The sequence below is a fragment of the Dendrobates tinctorius genome, unplaced genomic scaffold, assembly GCF_039654945.1.
Source record: "Dendrobates tinctorius isolate UK_male_01 unplaced genomic scaffold, ASM3965494v1 ptg000111l, whole genome shotgun sequence".
NCBI lineage: Eukaryota > Metazoa > Chordata > Amphibia > Anura > Dendrobatidae > Dendrobates > Dendrobates tinctorius.
Window position 1 is genome coordinate 25,258,701 of NW_027361779.1, and position 17,258 is coordinate 25,275,958.

The following is a 17,258-nucleotide window of genomic DNA, read 5'->3' on the forward strand; positions in this document are numbered from 1 at the left end:
TGCAACTTTTCAGATGCAAAATGCAGCTGAAACAGCAAAGTAACAGTAACAGCAAAGTCTATGAGATTTCAGAAATCTCATGCATACAGCTTTTCTTTTTGTCCTCTGTATTTTGTGCTTTGCTTGTTTTTGTTGCATAATAGAGTAGGTCACTTCTTTCAGCGTTTGTCCAGCATTTTTCACCCATTGAAAGAAGGGTGGTGAAAAAAATGTAGAAAAAAAATGTAGCCATCAGGTTTTGCTGTGTTTTCTTTTTGTAATTTTTCCAGGTTTACCATTTTGCCTTGGTCACCTGAGATAGCAGTTGAGATTAGTACAGTTTAATTAAAGTAGTGATGCATACAAAGTAAACATTGGCTGACCAAGGTGTGAGATTGAACAATGCCTGTGGCTGACCAAAGTGTGAGATTGAACAATGCTTGAGCAACTCAATAGCTGACCAAAGTGTGAAAGTAAACAGTGTCCTACAAACTCATTGCACTGCCAGGGTTTTAGGTAAATTATTCCAGACCAATTCACCTCCCCCAGCTGTTACATTTGTATGCGTAGTTTTTCTTGAACATACCACTTATATTGGTGACCTGTGTTCATGCTTCTGTGGAACTTTGGTATCCTGAAAAACGGAGCAAAAAATGCACCAAAACCTGCGCTTTTTATGCTGCTTCTTTTCTGCCAAGAGTGCAGGTTTTGCTGCAGAGAAAAAAAACATGCTGAAAAAATGCCTAGTGTGAACATAGCCTTAAAATGCTTTGCAATCTATTAATAAATATAAAACTATGTGCCACTTAAAATGAGGAATCAAAATAAGGCTGCGTTCAGACAGCAGTATGTTCTCTCATGGGACAGAATCGGGCCGATTATGCTAATGACACTTGGCTTCAACTCGGTCAGAGTTTGATCTGAGTATCAGTTTACTATGATTTTCTTGCACGAGAGAATAGCAACAAAGGTGTGGAGAAGATGGAGAACTTAATTTCTCCATCTTCTCCATGGTCTCTATCCATATAAATCGGACTGGATTTGGCATCCTAGTGCAGTCCAATGTTTTACATGCACCCATAGACTTGTATGGATACACATGGCCCGATCATCAGATACACTGGAAGCATGCTGAGTTTTTTTCTCATGCCGAATAGGCAAAAAAAGCACTGGTCGGCACTGCCCCATAGTATAACATTAGGCTGAGTGCTGAACAAGAAAAAGGAAAAGTCAGCTCACCCCTCAGTACCTCCAGGAGCCCAAGCACGGAGATCTGCAGTGTAGCAGTAAGGAAATCCAATGAAGAAAAAAAATCCAGCTCTTGGTTCCTCGAGAATTTTCTTTATTGAACAAAGTACCGTAATTAAAATCTAACGTCATATGGACTATGGACAGCATATTGTCACCACCATCATTAGGGACTCTAGAACACAGGCGTTTCGAGCTCAAAAGCTCTTAATCATTGCTCTACATATCACACATTTTGTCAACCTTATATACTAAAAGCCTCTTTGGCAGGTGCAGGCTATCAATACATCATCATTAAACCACACCTATGCTTTAACCTAGTGCTATTTCCAAATAGATATAAGGGCAATACAGACATTTGACAAAAAAACCCTAACACATCGAAAAATAAAAATAATAAATACATAAGAAAAAATATATATAAGAAAAAAACAATACAAACATAAAAAATGCAACCAAAACACAAGAATAAATATACAATTAAATGTAATGATACGTTAAATCCTGTCTTATTTTCATACCGTGAGAAAGTCTTGTTTCCAAAGTATATATCCACCAGGACTCTCTATTCAATAGTTTTCTACGATGATTACCCCCCCCCCCCCCCCCAAAGGTTTACTAACTTTTTCTATTCCCATAGTTTTGCACATAGATAGATCCCCATTATGTTCTATCGAGAAATGTCTAGACATTGCAGAACATACTCTCTTAGGGCAGTTTCACACATCAGTGGCTCCGGTACGTGTAGTGACAGTTTTCTCACTTACCGGAGACACTTACACACGTAGACACATTCTAATGAATGTGTCTATGCAGATGTCAGCGTGGTTTCACGGACCGTGTGTCCGTGTGCAAAAATACGCTGACATGTCCGTTTTTGTGCAACAGCACGGATCACACAGACCCATACAAGTCAATGGGTCCGTGTAAACACGTACCGCACACAGATGGCATCCGTGTGCCATCCGTGTGCGTTTTTAGAAGTCATAGGGTTAAGATTGAAACCAATTTTTTCAATACACGGACAGCACACGGATCACACAAGGATGGTACCCACGGACATACGGATAGCACACGGATCACATACGGATGGCCACACGGACATGGATAGCTCCGGTACCAGTTTTTCCGGTACCGGAATTATCTGGACATGTGAAATCGCCCTTATTGGGTGCATCTGATAGATGGCATCTATCTCTCACTTTATGTGCATTCTAAGTGCAACCTACACATTGTATATTGCAAAGTAAACAGGTTATTAAGTAGACCACACGTGCAGTGTTACAATTAATAAAATAATTAATCTTATAGTTTTTTTCAATAACACTAGAACGAAACACTTTAGAAATCTGCATGTGGTTACAACATGTACAAACATTGTGTCCACATTTATAATTGCCTTTAACCTGTAACCAGTTTTTATTAGACATTTCCAATCTATTAATAAACAAACTGGGAGACAACGAATCTCCTAAAGTAGGGGCTTTTCTAGCTGTAAGGGTGTGCGCACACGCTGTGCATTCTGCCGCGGATCCGCAGCAGATTTGGCCCTGTGGATCCGTAGCAGTTTCTGCTGCGTTGTACAGTACCATTAAAAGCAATGTAAAATGAAAACCGCAGTGCCCACGGTGCGGAATTTTCCGCGCGGATTTGTTGCGGTTTTAAATCCGCAGTATGTCACTTTTTTGCGATGATTCCGCAGCGGTTTGGCACCTGCTCCATGACAGGTGTCAAACCGCAGGGGAAAACCGCAGGCTAATCCGCAGAAAATCCGCAGATAAACCGCATGTCTTTTGACCTGCGGATTTAGAAAATTCCACAGCAGAATCCGCAACTTGTGCACACACCCTAAAACTTAAATTTCCCTGTAAAATGTCCCTCAACCTTTCATCTTGATATAATATAGGGTTATATTTAATATCACCAAACTGGGGACTAAATTGAGTAACAAATGTTATAGGAATAGACCCAAAAGAGATTCAACAGCCTACCAATGGCACTTCCCATATACAAATGACTCCTACCAGAAATGGAAGTATACGTCAGGTTCAAATAAATCTCAATCCATCTTTATTCAAAATATTAACAATAAAAAATAGAACAATGAAGATACAAATGCAAATTGAGGGCTACACACCACAGGTAGCTTATGACACAACTTATAGGAATAGGATTTCTAATACCCAGAGCTGCTTTTTCTTTTAACATTTTGTTCCTATCCTTACGTTCTACAAAAAAATAGCTCTCTTGATCATCCATTGAGAATAACCTCTTGCTAATAATCAGTTACTAGTTTTTATAACTTTATTTCTTTTGAATTCACCTATAGGGATATTTTGTATAGTTTTTTTTGGATGACAAGACGTTGCATATAAAGTGGAATTAGTTGCCATTTCTTTTGTAAAGGGAATACGGTAATTACAATACCTTTATCAGAAAAGCGAAGTGTAATATCTAGAAAATCTATTGATTTTTTATGTGAACTCCAAGTTAATTTTAAGTTCATGAAAAATTGAATCTGGAAATGTTAGCAGACAGTTCCATGTATCAGGAGTTAAATGTGGACCCTACTCATCAATTTATGGATGTTCTTGAAAAGCTCCTGCAGCAGGGGGTTAATATGGGAGCGATTATGAAGAGTTTGTCTGAGGAGTTATTGGTTTCTCATCCCATTATTCCTATCTTGCATTCTTTTCCTAAGATCCATAAATTCCTCCTCCCTTGCGCCCCATAGCAGCGGGAATAGGAAACTTGTGCAAAAATTTGAGTTCTTGGCTAGATATATATTTACAGTCATTAGTCCAAGATTCACCAGGATTTTTGAGAGATACTAAATATCCCTATAGGTGAATTCACCCATATTAAAAGAAATACTTCTGATGTCTGATGATATAACTTATCAAAAAGAAGTTAGAAAAACTAGTAACCGATTATTAGCAAGAGGTTATTCTCAATGGATGATCAAGAGAGCTATTTTTTTGTAGAATGTAAGGATAGGAACAAAATGTTAAAAGAAAAAACAGCTCTGGTTAATACAAATCCTATTCCTGTAATTGAAGATGGTTATAAGGTGCAATGATACACTGCGCTGCTGTAGGTATAATTCAAGGAACTTTATTGGCGCCTGCGCGTTTCCTGAGCTGTCCCAGCTCACTTCATCAGGGCATCCTGGGACAGCTCAGGAAACGCGTAGGCACCAATAAAGTTCCTTGAATTATACCTACAGCAGCGCATTGTATCATTGCACCTTAAAGCCATCTTCACTTACAAGTCTTTGGACCCTGTGCAGACTGCAGCAGCTGTTTCTTGCGTTTGTAGGTGTTGTGACCGAAGTTTCACAACCCCATCAGGTGAGTCTCTCCTTGCCTCACTGTTACAATTGTGTTTTAAAGGTTTCACACAGTGGATGCGCCCTGTTTTGTTTCTTTTAAATCCTATTCCTATAACATTTGTTACTCAATTTAATCCCCAGCTTGGTGATATTAAGGATCTTATTCTTAGGGTCCCGTTTCACTTAGAGACGCACCAGCGATCCCGACAACGATACGACCTGGTAGGGATCGCTGGTGAGTTGTTAAATGGTGGCTAGTAAGCTGCCAAACAGGCAGATCTCTTCAACCACGCAGCAACCATCCAGCGATCTTCGGCGGTCGTTGGTACCTTGTCACACAGCAGCTTTTCTGAATAATTCCAGCCTGCGTCCCTGAATTCTGCGGCGCCAATGAGGTCACTTGTCGGGTCAAACACAGCGATGCGCGCTGGCCAGCGGGACGCCGACAATGAAAAAGTCACCCAGGACATTCCTGCACGATCAGCGATATCCAGTGGGGGGGGGGGGTTGGTCGCCGCTGCGTGTCACATGTAGCGAGATCGCTGGTGAGGTCACTGCTGCGTCACAAAATCGGTGACGCTTCAGCGATCTTGCTATGTGAGAAGGGGGCTTTAAATATACCCCTATATTGTATCAAGATGAAAGGTTGAGGGACATTTTACAGGGAAATTTAAGATTTACAGCTAGAAAAGCCCCTACTTTAGGAGCTTTGTTGTCTCTCAGTTTGTTTATTGATAAATAGGAAATGTCTAATAAAAACTGGTTACAGGTTAATGGCAATTATAAATGTGGACACAATGTTTGTACATGTTGTAACCACATGCAGATTTCTAAAGTGTTTTGTTCTAGTGTTATTGAAAAAAACTATAAGATTAATTCTTTTATTAATTGCAACACTGCTCATGTGGTCTACTTAATAACCTGTTTACTTTGCAATATACAATGTGTAGGTTGCACTTCTAATGCACATAAAGTGAGAGATAGATGCCATCTATCAGATCCAACCAATGAGAGAGTATGTTCTGCAGCGTCTAGACATTTCTCGATAGAACATAATGGGGATCTATCTGTGTGCAAAATTATGGGAATAGAAAAAGTTAGTAAACCTTTGAGGGGGGTAATCATCGTAGGAAACTATTTAATAGAGAGTCCTGGTGGATATATACTTTGAAAACAAGATTTCCTAACGGTATGAACATAAGACAGAATTTAACGTATCATTACATTTCATTGTAAATTTATTCTTGCGTTTTTGTTGTGTTTTTTATGTTTGTATTTGAAAAAAAAATTTTGTTCTGATATTTATTGTTTCTTATGTATTTATTATTTTTATTTTTCCATGTGTTAGGGTTTTTTTGTCAAATGTCTGTATTGCCCTTATATCTATTTGGAAATAGCGCTAAGTTAAAGCATAGGTGTGGTTTAATGATGATGTATTGATAGCCTGCACCTGCCAAAGAGGCTTTTAGTATATAAGGTTGACAAAATGTGTGATATGTAGAGCAATGATTAAGAGCTTTTGAGCTCGAAACGCCTGTGTTCTAGTGTCCCTAATGATGGTGGTGACAATATGCTGTCCATATGAAGTTGGATTTTAATTACTTTGTTCAATAAAGAAAATTCTTGAGGAACCAAGAGCTGGATTTTTTCTCTTCATTAGGTTGAGTGCTATCCGATAAAACATTAGATAGCACTCTGCCATGTTATACACTCATGTGAGCTAGCCTTAAATATTCACTAAGTTACTCTTTTATTCAAATTCATTCACTGTAAAGTGTAAACTAGCATCAGAAAATGAATCTATATATATAAAACTGTAGTAGCCTGCTCTATACAAATCCACAGTCCTCGCCCAATTTGGGCGAAATTTGGCACAACCCCTCTCCACCCACAGGAGCAGAATACTTGCACACGTTAAATCTCGCTAGCGTCCGCCCGTCATGAGATTGGGGCCCCTGAAGTTAGGCTCTATAAATATAAAGGAGAAATGTGAAGGTGAAAGTAAAAGTGCTGAGGGGAAAACAACAGTTGTGACTGACAGGGACGGATTATAGCGACGGCGCCAAAGAGTTGCTGCTAAAGGGGCCGCACCACCACACACAACACAAACATTTCACAAAGACCATACAAACATCACACAGACAGCACACATACAGCAACCCACAAGCACAACACCACACAAATGCCACAACACACCACACAAACACCAGACCACTCTAGACACACAGAACACAAACACCACCCCACAAATACCACAACACCACCCCATAAATACCACATGCACATCACACACACGCAAGCACAGACCACACATGCATGCAAACACACTCAGATGGATGCACCCTACACACACGGACGATCATCACTGAGCAGCAATATTGGTCAGGCGAAAACTGCCTCATAGTAAGATTGTCATTATTGCTTACTATACAGGGAGCATTCATCACTAAAGCTGCTGAGGTAAAGTGAAAGCTCATCTCGGACTGGTTGCTATGGGCAACTAGACAAGTCTGCCTGTGAGGTGATTTTCATTACTGAGATCATGAGATGTGAGCTCCTTCAGGTCATTGTAATACTGTGTGAGGACTGCTCTGTATTTACTATTCATCTTATTACATCTCTTACCAGTGTCAGGTGAATACTAAAGAGTCATAATACTAAGGACTGTTTTTTAAAATGCTGCCCAAAAAAACAACCATCTATTGGGCAAGTTCATCCAAAAGCTAAGAAAGCAAAATTGTGTCAAAGAGCTGAGACAAGTGAACTACGTGACTCGCGGCTTGAAAAGAAATGGATGAGACAGGCTAAATGTAAGGCAGATGAGACATCAGGGCAATGGGAATGTCGTCTTCACAAGAATCAGATAACGCAGGTTGAAACTTGCAAAGTAATTGTTTGGGATGAATGTACCATGTTGCACAAGCAAGCGGTCGAGGCCCTTGATCGCACCTTGAAAGATCTGCGGGGAACTGATCGTTTAATGGAGGGAATTGTTGTAATTTTTGCAGGTGACTTCTGCCAGATATTACCTGTTCTTAAGGGAGCAACACCAGCGGATGAGCTGAATGCCTGTCTAAAATCTTCTTATCTGTGGATACATGTTCAGAAGCAAACTCTTACTACTAATATGCGGGTTCATTTGATGGGAAACATACCTGTGCACAAATTTTAACACCAGCTACTACGCCTTGGAAATGACAGGTTCCCTACTGATTCCCCTACTGGTCTCATTTTATTTCCGGATGATTTTTGTGAAATGACATCTTCGGTAATGGAACTTATTGACCAAGTTTTCCCCGATATTTGTAACAATTTTAACAACCATCAGTGGCTTTGTGAACGTACAATCCTAGCGCCTAAAAATGATAGTGTTCCATAAATCTAATAATTCAGGAAAGGCTGCCTGGTCTAGCGACCACATACATGTCCATTGATTCAGTCATGGAGAGTGAACAAGGCGTAATGTATCCATTGGAGTTCCTGAATTCTTTGGAGCCTCCTGGAAACCACCGCATAAGCTCACTTTAAAAATAGGAGCCACAATAATTTTGCTTCGAAATCTTGACCCATCAAAAATGTGTAACGGCACAAGATTGTGCATTAAGTCTCCTGCCCAATGTTATTGAAGCCACTATTCTTATGGGAAACTCTAAGGGAGCAAATGTTTTCATTACACATATTCCTTTGCTACCAAGCGACATGCCCTTCAATTTTTAGCATCTGCAGTTCCCAATCCGACTTGTATTTGCTATGACTATAAACAAAGCACAAGGTCAATCACTTAAAGTAGCCGGCATTAATTTGGAGAGCCTGTGTTTTTCACATGCACAGATGTACATTGCTTCTTCTAGAGTGGGTAACCCATAAAATCTTTTCATATATGTACCTGAAGGTAAAACCAGAAACATTGTTTACCAAAAAAGCACTACAATAGAGAGTTGTTTAACTGTAAACCAATTTTACTCTTTTGTCCATGAACTACTTATAGATTACACTGGAGGGAAGGGTTGCACTATGTTGTTAATTGGGTGTAAATGCTTTATACGTTTGTGTAAGGTGCATAAATTTTCATATTTGATAAAGAATAGTTAAAAAAATAGTGGTAATAGTTTATACTACATAATATGTATTGAATATGTAAAATCAATAAAAATGTTGAAATAAAAAAAAGTTGTTGTTCACATCAATGTTATGACAAATTAGTAAAATGACAAAATAATAAAAATTTAAAGTAGAAATTTTTTTTTTACTGTAGCACTCTGAAAACATCAATTTCAGGGTGACACTGAAAATTTTACTTTAGCTACCATAACCAATAATTTAACATATTTTTCGCGAGCTAAGCCGCAGGTATTCTACCAGTATACAATATATTTATATTAATACAGATGTATAATAAATGTAGGTTGCAAATATTTTTAAAAAACATGATCAAATAGAAAACTGTCTGTTGCAAATGAACTCTCCAATGTACCCAAATTAGCCAAACTGCTTCTTGGTCTTCCTGTGCTGCTTGAATAGCAAAGAACCACACTAATGCCTGGCAAATGTAATTATTTTCTCTGGCAGAGGGTCACAAAATTATATTAAGCCAAATCCCACTGTAGAATACTGAAGACAAAAGCACACAAGACAAAAAGGACAGAGAAGATGCTGAATTAATTTCTCTTGGCACGGACTCATAAGCCTCTGAAGGAACACAAACAGTAAACGTCTTTATTAAGTGATGCCTTCAGAAAGTTGTTGTAAGGACTGGGATTGTATATCTGTTTTGTCTGCTCTTGCCCTTACTTCTGACGGATTCTGCCCTTGCTCTTGCCCTTACTTCTGATGGATTCTGCCCTTAACCAAGATGGAGTTGCTGGCTTCACGGGGGCCATATTGTTTCCTGTCTCAGACTCCTTGTTTCCTGTTTGCTGTATACTTAAGGGAACTCTGCACACTATGCATTGCTTGTGTATCTTGTTCTTTACTTGCTGCTAAGCTGGAAGGACTAACAACCTGTTTGTCCCTTCTATTCTTCAGGATACCCCGCTTGTTCCCGTATCTACGTACCACGGAAGGACTCTGCTGCTATACCTGCTCTGCACCCACCTCTGCTACGGACTGCTCCCTATTAGGCCCGGGCTCTGGGTCCTGGATTCCTCATTGCTGGACTGGTATTCGCACCCTCGGTCTGTACTATCACTTGTGCATACTACTGAGACTGTCTTATTGTCTGCTTTGCATCTGTCAGCTGAAGTGCATATTTTTGCAATAAGATAAATATACATCTTGACCTGTGATATACCGTGTCTGTCTTAATTTCTGACCCACGTCATCGGGCTCCATAGAATTCTAGTATAAACTTATAACAGTTGTACTCAATGTTGGAAGCAATGACTTCAATCACGAAAGTAGTTATGTGTAAGTTATAATTGTCACCAAGTATAGAAAATATGTGGCATGTTTGATACCAAATAATTGCCATTTCAGAAGTTTTCCAGGACTCAAACAAGCTTTGCACTGGTTTCCTCTGTCTCAGGAACATTTGTACAGTATTAGAAAGGAGTTTCTAAATGTGTGTTCATTTTACCCATCCCTTCCTCATTCACACCAAGCAGTCATCTTTGATTGAAGGCCTGTTTTCTCCTGTCCTCTTCAGGGCAATTGAATCAACCTCATGTGCAGTTCAACAGCAAAACACCTTAGTGCACAATAGCTTGGTGTGGATGACGTACGGGCATCTTGCTCATCAATCATAGCCAAAGGGGCTGCCAACCGGACCAGAAGACGGCACAGGCAGAACCCATCAGAGCATAAAGTGCGAGAAGAAAAAAGTTCTATCAACTATGTCAGGCTGCGGGGTGGAAATGAACACACATTCAGATGCATCTTCATGGTGCAAACAAATCGCTAAAGCTATTAAGGGAGAATCTTTTGACAGGTTCTCTTTAATTAGTTTTTTAAGCTTACTGGACCTGGAATCATCCCTAAAGAAAGCAGAATCTTTATACCTAATGGCTCTGTGTACCTACAAAAATTTTGCCAGCCACAAAATGTCCCTAATTTTCAATGACACCAGCAAACACCACGAGTGTATGTAACAATAGGTATGCACAAATTATTAATCACTAAGAAATAAAATTAGCCTATTATTTTGACACGCCAAAAAACAGACCAACATTAGATGGCGATGAGTTTTATTCTTAGGCCGGGGTCACACTGGCGAGGAATACGGCCGAGTGAGAGGCGCTAAAAGCACGCATTAGACACGGACCAATGATTCTCTATGGGGTCACTCGCACCAGCCGTATATTTCTCATCCGTATTCTAGGCTCCGTGCCAATCGCAGCATGCTGCGATTGTCAGCGTACTACAGCTGTAGTACGCCAATGCAAGTCTATGGGTGCGCAAAAAATACCCATTACACACGGACCACACATGTGACTTGCGAGAATTACGCACCCGGTGTCTTTTAGCAAAGCCGGCAATTCAGTGCGCTATACAGTAAACTCACACTGACAGTTTTAATAAAGAAACGAAAGAATAGATATATACACATAGAATGCATATATATATATATGTATGCATTCTATGAGTATATATCTATTCTTTGGTTTGTGTTATAAAACCTGTCATAGGGCTCCATTATATGTCCATTTTGCAAGGTGACGAGAAAATCTCGCCATACGGATGCCATACGGATTGCATACGGATGCTTACATGCGCAAAATACGCGACCACACCTTGATTACGGATGACATACGGAGCACTGTTTAGGGGCCATTGATCCGTATTACGCATGTAAAATACTGACCGTATTTTGCGTTGGTTAGTGTGACCCCGGCCTTACACTACTGATGTACATGAGAGGCTGTGTCTACTAAAGAATATATTCCTACTATATTCATACTCATCCACCAAACTCCGTTGTTCCTCTATACTATTGCCTGTGATTGTCGGTCTCCTCACCTCCTTTTCCGGCGGTGGACATCATGTGACTGCTGCAGCTAATCAGCGACCACTAGTCTACTGCAGTAGTGACATTACGTTTGAGCAAGAAAAAAGAATCAAAGAAGTTGGCCCGTCCCTACAGTGTTGGTGGGTTCCACTGACAAGCTATTATGTACAGGTTTTCCTATCTAATAAGGATTGGGTACGAAAAAATATTTCCGGGCAGAAGTGTTGCATAAAATTTCCAAACGGCACTCTAGCTCTTTTTTAAATAAACTTTTACTCTGATCTGGTGAATCTTTTGAAAGAGTGTGGCAAAATTCTCAATGTCATTCTTGAGTAAGCTCTCAAATGTCAATGCACCAACAAATCACTAGAATATTTTTACATACAGTGCCTTGCAAAAGTATTCGGCCCCCTGGAACTTTTCAACATTTTCCCACATATCATGCTTCAAGCATAAAGATACCAAATGTAAATTTTTGGTGAAGAATCAACCACAAGTGGGACATACCGTATTTTTCGGACTATAAGACGCACCGGACCATAAGACGCACCCCAATTTTCAGAAGGAAAACACGGAAAAAAATAATAATGTGTCAAATGGGGGTCCGTCTTACAGTCCGAATTCAGCTTACCTGGAAAGGGATCCGGCACAGGTGGAAGAGTGGTCACAGGGGTCATTCAGTGGTCCAGACTCGTGCGGTGGTGGCAGGTTGGTTGTGCTGGAGCAGCTGGGCTGTACTGTGGCAGGTGGGCTGGGCTGTGCTGGGGCAGCTGGGCTGGGGCAGCTGGGCTGGGGCTGGGGCAGCTGGGCTGGGCCAGCTGTGCTGGGGCAGCTGTGCTGGAGCAGCTATGCTGGGGCTGGGGCAGCTGGACTGTGCTGGGGCAGCTGTGCTGGGGCTGGGGCAGCTGGGCTGTACTGGGGCTGGGGCAGCTGGGCTGTGCTGGGGCAGCTGGGCTAGGGCAGATGGGCTCTGTGGGGTGAGGGTGGAAGCTCTCTGTGCTCCGGTGAGGGGCGGCGGCTCCGCCGGCATTTCCTCCAAGCCCGGAGGCCCCCGCACATCCCTTGCTGGCCGCCGCCATGTTGCGGTGGCCTCCGGGAACATGGACGCCGGGAAGATGGCCGCCGGTCCGGGGACGGCGCATGCGCAGGTTCAGATCTCGTCCCGAGATCTCGGGGGACGAGATTCAAATCTCGGCAACGAGATCTCGTCCCCCGAGATCTCGGGACGAGATCTGAACCTGCGCATGCGCCGTCCCCGGACCGGCGGCCATCTTCTCGGCGTCCATGTTCCCGGAGGCCACCGCAACATGGCGGCGGCCAGCAAGGGATGTGCGGGGGCCTCCGGGCTTGGAGGAAATGCCGGCGGAGCCGCTGCCCCTGCACCGGAGCACAGCTCACTGCCACCACCGCACTACAGAGCCCCCGCGGCACCCGCACCAGCCTCACAGGTTAGTACATTGCGACCATAAGACGCACCCCCAACTTTCCCCAAAAATTTTGAGGGAAAAAAGTGCGTCTTATGGTCCAAAAAATACAGTAATTGTGAAGTTGAACGAAATTTATTGGTTATTTTAAATTTTTGTCGAAATTCAAACACTGAAAAGTGTAACGTACAATATTATTCGGACCCTTTACTTTCAGTGCAGCAAACTCACTCCGGAAGTTCATTGTGGATCTCTGAATGATCCAATGTTGTCCTAAATGACAAAAGATGATAAATATAATCCACCTGTGTGTAATCAAGTCTCTGCATAAATGCACCTGCTCTGTGATTGTCTCAGGGTTCTGTTTGAAGCACAGAGAGCATCATGAAGACCAAGGAACACAACAGACAGGTCCATGATACTGTTGTGGAGAAGTTTAAAGCCGGATATGGATACAAAATGATTTCCAAAACTTTAAACATCCCAAGGAGCATTGTGCAAGCGATCAAAATGAAATGGAAGGAGCATCATACCACTGTAAATCTACCAAGACCCAGCTGTCCCTCTAAACTTTCATCTCAAACAAGGAGAAGACTGATCAGAGATGCAGCCAAAAGGCCCATGATCACTCTGGATGAACTGCAGAGATATTCAACTGAGGTGGGACAGTCTGTCCATGGGACAACAATCAGTCGTACACTGCACAAATCTGGCCTTTATGGAAGAGTGGCAAGAAGAAAGCCATTTCTCAAAGATATCCATAAAAAGTGTTGTTCAAAGTTTGCAAGAAGCCACCTAGGAGACACACCAAACATGTGGAAGAAGGTGCTCTGGTCAGATGAAACCAAAATCAAACTTTTTGGCAACAATGCCAAACGATATGTTTGGTGTAAAGGCAACACAGCTCATCACCTTGCACATGCCATTCCCACTGTCAAACATGGTGGTGCCAGCATCATGGTTTGGGCTTGCTTTTCTTCAGCAGGGACGGGGAAGATGGTTAAAATTGATGGGAAGATGGATGGAGCCAAATACAGGACCATTCTTGAAGAAAACCTGTTGGAGTCTGCAAAAGACCTGAGACTGGGACGGAGATTTGTCTTCCAACAAGACAATGATCCCAAATATAAAGCAAAATCTACAATGGAATGGTTCACAAATAAACGTATCCAGGTGTTAGAATGGCCAAGTCAAAATCCAGACCTGAATCCAATCAAGAATCTGTGGAAAGAGCTGAAATCTGCTGTTCACAAACGATCACCATCAAACCTCACTGAGCTCGAGCTGTTTGCCAAGGAAGAATGGGCAAGAATTTCAGTCTCTCGATGTACAAAACTGATAGAGACATACCCAAGCGACTTGCAGCTGTAATCGCAGCAAAAGGAGGCGCAACAAAGTATTAAAGGGACTCTGTCACCCCATTTTAGCCCTATAAGCTGCCGGCACCGCAATCAGGGGCTTATCTGCAGCATTCTGTAATGCTGTAGATAAGCCCCCGATGAAACCTGAAAGATAAGAAAAACACGTTAGATTATACTCATCGGGGGGCAGGGGAGGTGGGTGTCGCGGTCCGGTCTGGCTTCTACCATCTTCATACGATGATGTCCTCCTCCTTGCTTCTCCCTCGACTCCTGCGCAGGCGTACTTTATCTGCCCTGTTGAGGGCAGAGTAAAGTACTGCAGTGCGCAGGCGCCAGGAAAGGTCAGAGAGGTCCGGCTCCTGCGCACTGCAGTACTCTTCCCTCAACAGGGCAGAGTAAGTACGCCTGTGCAGGAGCCAAGGGAGAAGCAAGGAGGAGGACATCATCGTATAAAGATGGGAGGCGCCGGACGGGACGGCGACACCCATCGGACCGGACCGAATGCCGGGGTGAATATAATATAAAACTCTTTTTTCTTATCTTTCAGGTTACATCGGGGGCTTATCTACAGCATTATAGAATGCTGTAGATAAGCCCCTGATGGCGGTGCCGGCAGCTGATAGGGCTAAAATGGGGTGACAGACTCAGACTCCCTTTAAGTTAAAGGGGCCGAATAATATTGCACACCCCACTTTTCAGTTTTTGAATTTCCACAAAAATTTGAAATAACCAATAAATTTCGTTCAACTTCACAATTGTGACCCACTTGTTGTTGATTCTTCCCAAAAAAATTACATTTGGTATCTTTATGTTTGAAGCATGATATGTGGGAAAAGGTTGAAAAGTTCCAGGGGGCGGAATACTTTCGCAAGGCACTGTACCTTTGTTTACCCTGCAGTGTTCATTGTTTTGTAGTTTAAAGGGAACCTGTCAGCAGGCTTGTACACAGTGTCAGGTCGGCGCTGTTATACTGATTAAAATGATACCTTGTCTGATGAAATCCTTCTTGTGGTTGTTCTTTAATCTTTATTTTCAGTTTTGTGTTAATGATATGCTCGTGTCCTAAGGAGGGACTGGGGTATGTGGTGCTCTGATTAGGTATTCATAATGCAGACTGCAGACAGATCACTGCTTCCTCAGTGACCCGCCCCCTAGTTTTCATAATGAATATACTAATGTATGCATTTGAAAAAAAAAAGTCAAAATCAAAATGGCGGTGCCTGCATACTCTCTTATCAGTTAGTGCCTATTATCTTCCTGTGTTTAAAAAAAAAAATCACCATCAATATGGTGCCATCGGATGCGCTTACGCATTAGCATCTATCGTGTTCCGATAGATGCTACTGCGCAAGCACGGCCGCCACCAGCTCCTTGTTGCTGCAGCCAAAAAAAATGTACACTACAACAAAATGGCGGCTGTACTTGTGCAGTAGCATCTCTCGGTACGCATTAGATGCTACTGCGCATGCACTGTCTCTGGTGCCATTTTGTTGAAGTGTAATTTTTCTTTTTACTACAGCAACAAAAAGCCAGCAGAGGTGCTTGCGCAGTAGCATCTATCTCGTACCGATAGATGCTACTGTGCAAGCGCTGCTGCCATTTTGTTGTAGTGTACATTTTTTTGGCTGTAGCAAAAAAGGAGCCGGTGGCGGCGCTTGCGCAGTAGCATCTATCGGAATGCGATAGATGCTAATGGCTAATGCGCAGTCACATCTGACGGCACCATACTGATGGTGATTTTGCTTTCCTTGAAACACAGGAAAATAATAGATACTAACCGATAAGGGAAAGTGCGCAGGCACCGCCATTTTGATTAAGCGACATGCATTTTTTTCAAATACATACATTAGTATATTCATCATGCATACTAGGGGGCAGGTCACTGAGGGATGCCCCTTAGGGCACGAGAATCTCATTAACACAAAACTAAAAATGAAGATTAAGAAACAACAAGACGGATATCATCATCCAAGGTATCATTGTAAGTGCTCATACTCACATGCGAGAAACTTGGACGAGTCTCGTACGTCAATACCCGGCACTGCTGCCGGCACTCGGATTGGAGCGTTCAGCTGCATGTATTTCTATGCAGCTGAGCGCTCCGATCCGAGTGCCAGCAGCAGTGCTGGGTATTGACATGCGAGATTAGTCAGAGTTTCTCGCATGTGAGTATGAGCCCTAATCAGTATAACAGTGCCAACTTGACACTGTCATTTTTATAAAATCACTACTTATCTGCTGCAGATCTAATAGTTCAAAAAACACAGCTAAAACAGCAGCAAAACCTGCTTTTTGTGAGCAGCTTTTTTTAATGACAAGAGAGCAGATTTTGGCTGGAGAAAAAAAAAACACAACAAAAGAACAATGCGTGAACATAGTCTAAGATTTGTTTCGGGTCAACTTAGCCTGAATGCAAACTGTTGATTGCTCTTACATTTCCTCTTTATCTAGTATTTAATTCCACTGGGAAAAACATGGAAAAACATCCTAAATGAAGGGTGATGTCAGTAGATTTTTCAGATACACATCGGTATATGTTACTGTCAGGCTGTGTGCACACGCTGCAGATCCACAGCGGTTTTGGTCCTGCGGATCTGCAGCAGTTTCTGCTGCGGTGTACAGTACCATTAAAATCAATGAAAAATGAAAACCGCAGCATGTCAATTCTTTATGCGGATTCCGCTGTGGTTTGGCACCTGCTCCATGGCAGGTGTCAAACCACAGGGGAAAACCGCAGGCTAAACCGCAGAAAAACTGCAGATAAACTGCAGATAAACTGCAGGTCTTTTGACCTGCAGATTTACCTGCGGTTTTTGACAAATCCGCGCGGAAAAATCCGCAGGACAATCCACAGCGTGTGCACACAGCCTTACACTTCTGAGGAACAATCTGTCATCTGTCAATTGAAGATGAATTCAAAGAGTTAGAAACATTTGTCCAACATACATGAATACAATGTATGCCGAGATGGT

General features: G+C 42.1%; 2 protein-coding genes across 7 annotated transcripts in view; one reads left to right on the plus strand and one right to left on the minus strand.

Annotated features, from left to right (window-relative positions):
• ANKRD6 (ankyrin repeat domain 6) overlaps positions 1-17,258 on the minus strand; it is a 238,102-nt gene that overhangs the window by 167,715 nt on the left and 53,129 nt on the right. The window lies entirely within an intron of this gene.
• RRAGD (Ras related GTP binding D) overlaps positions 1-17,258 on the plus strand; it is a 259,744-nt gene that overhangs the window by 17,773 nt on the left and 224,713 nt on the right. The gene's annotated exons all lie outside the window — the stretch shown is intronic.